Source organism: Siphateles boraxobius, unplaced genomic scaffold (genome assembly GCF_051911475.1).
Source record: "Siphateles boraxobius isolate OS27281-9 unplaced genomic scaffold, OSU_SipBor_1 97, whole genome shotgun sequence".
Classification (NCBI taxonomy): domain Eukaryota; kingdom Metazoa; phylum Chordata; class Actinopteri; order Cypriniformes; family Leuciscidae; genus Siphateles; species Siphateles boraxobius.
In genome coordinates this window covers 462501-465000 of record NW_027509227.1, presented here as the reverse complement: position 1 = coordinate 465000, position 2500 = coordinate 462501, and the positions used below count along the sequence as shown (strand labels likewise).

The 2500-nt window shown below is 36.4% G+C and overlaps 1 protein-coding gene across 2 annotated transcripts in view; it reads left to right on the top strand.

The window, feature by feature from the left end:
• piezo2a (piezo-type mechanosensitive ion channel component 2a) overlaps positions 1-2500 on the top strand; it is a 222325-nt gene that overhangs the window by 108465 nt on the left and 111360 nt on the right. The gene's annotated exons all lie outside the window — the stretch shown is intronic.

Sequence of the window (2500 nt, the reverse complement as noted above, 5' to 3'; positions counted from 1 at the left end):
AGCATTTTTTTGGTTACTGGGTTAAAAACAATAAATTAGGGGTTGTGTTCAACCCAAGGGCTGGGTAAATATAGGACAGAACACGTTGGGTTAACTTTACCCAACAAATTGGGTGGTTTATTTAACCCAGCACATTGGTTACAATCGTACTGGGTTGTTTAATTTTTACTATAGTACTAGCCTCTTTTTTATTTTATTTTACTTCATACATGAATTAATGTTTACAGATTAGCTTAAATCCTCTAATCTTAAAAAAAAAATACTTCACACAACCACTGGTTTGCCATATAATTCCTTTATTTTTGATAATTTGTTACAATATTCCATATTTCATATTTTAATACACTGACTCACATTGTGCCCCTGTATGTTGCTTTAAACATACAATTTAAACCATAAAATTAAACAATATACAGCACAATAACAAACTTATAGATCAAAATAAATGTACACAAACCTATATTTTACCAAAGACATGCGCCGATTCGACGGAGCTGCACTGCTGTCTCCTGAAGAGCAGTGTAAACTGCAACCAACAGTTTTGAAGTCCATAAAAGTGCCCGGAGCCGTGTGGAGTTTGTTTATGATGAATATATGCACTTTTATGATGAATATATGCACTTTTATGATGAATATATTCAATTCAATTCAATTCAAATTTATTTGTATAGCGCTTTTCACAATACACATTGTCTCAAAGCAGCTTTACAGAAATTGCATTTCGGAAATGTACATAGAAAAATACAGTTAGTTAATCAAGTATTAATTTATGGCATAACATATCGCCGGCTTTGAGTCGTCTCTTCACAGGCGTCGAGTCGTCTCTTCACAGGCGTTGGGGCATCTGAAGTCTCCGTGAGAGGCTGGATACAAACTGGAGCTGACGAACGCTATTTACCTCGGGACTAGCGTCCCGAGATAACAGCAGAAAGGCAGATGGGAAATAATTAGCATAGCTGATGTTCATAATGTTAATGCATTCGAACTGATTCAGCAGTATCAAAGGTTAAGCATTAAGTGAATGCTTGGTTAAAGAGATGCGTCTTTAATCTAGTTTTAAACTGGGACAGCGAGTCTGAGTCTCGTACAATATCAGGAAGGCTATTCCAGAGTTTAGGAGCTAAATGCGAGAACGCCCTCCCTCCTTTAGTGGACTTAGATATCCTAGGAATGACCAGAAGCCTCGAATTTAGTGATCTTAAAGAGCGCGATGGATTGTATGGCGATAGAAGGTCTGTTAAATACACAGGAGCTAAACCATTTAGGGCTTTATAGGTCAGTAGGAATACTTTGTAATTGATACGTAACTTAATAGGTAACCAGTGTAGAGATGATAAAATAGGTGTTATATGATCATATTTTCTTGATCTAGTAAGAACTCTAGCAGCTGCATTTTGCACTAACTGTAGCTTGTTTATTGAGGATGTAGGACAGCCAGCTAATAAAGCATTACAGTAATCTAGTCTCGAGGTCATGAATGCATGAACTAACTTTTCTGCATCAGAAACAGATAGCATGTTGCGTAGCTTAGCAATGTTTCTAAGGTGGAAAAAGGCTGTTCTTGTAATATATGAAATATGATTTTCGAAAGTCAAGTTTGCGGTCTAGTATAACACCCAGGTCTTTTACTGTAGTGGATAAAGTAACAGGACATCCTTCTAAATTAAAGTTGTATTGTAAGGGATTTTGTGGGTAGGTTTTTGGACCAATAAGTAGTACCTCCGTTTTATCTGAATTTAATAGCAGGAAATTACACGTCATCCAGCATTTTATATCATTTAGACACTCTGTCAATTTAGATAAGTTAGTGTTTTCATCTGGTCGTGATGAGATATATAATTGAGTGTCATCAGCATAACAGTGGAAATTAATTCCATGTTTTCTTATAATATTACCAAGTGGCAGCATATATATTGAGAATAGCAGAGGGCCTAACACCGATCCTTGCGGCACTCCATAGTCTACTGACGTTATCTTTGATTTTTCCCCATTTAGACAGACAAAATGGTAACGGTCTGATAAGTAAGATCTAAACCAGCTTAATGCCTGTCCCTGAACACCAGTGTAGTTTTGTAGTCGATCCAGGAGTATTTTATGATCGATAGTGTCGAACGCAGCGCTTAGATCGAGTAGAACTAGTATTGAGATACAGCCTTGGTCAGAAGCCAAAAGTAAATCATTTGTAATTTTAACTAGCGCAGTTTCTGTGCTATGATGCGGTCTGAATCCCGACTGGAATTTTTCATAGATATCATTTTCTTGTAAGAAAGAGCACAATTGAGCGGACACAATATATGCACTTTTATGATGAATATATGCACTTTTATGATGAAAATATGTACTTTTATGGACTTCAAAACTGTCGGTTGCAATTCTCTACCATTATAAAGCTTGGAAGAGCCAGGATATTTTTTAATATAACTCAGATTGTATTCGTCTGAGAGAAGAATGTCATATACACCTAGGATGACTTCAGGGTGAGTAAATCATGGGCTAATTC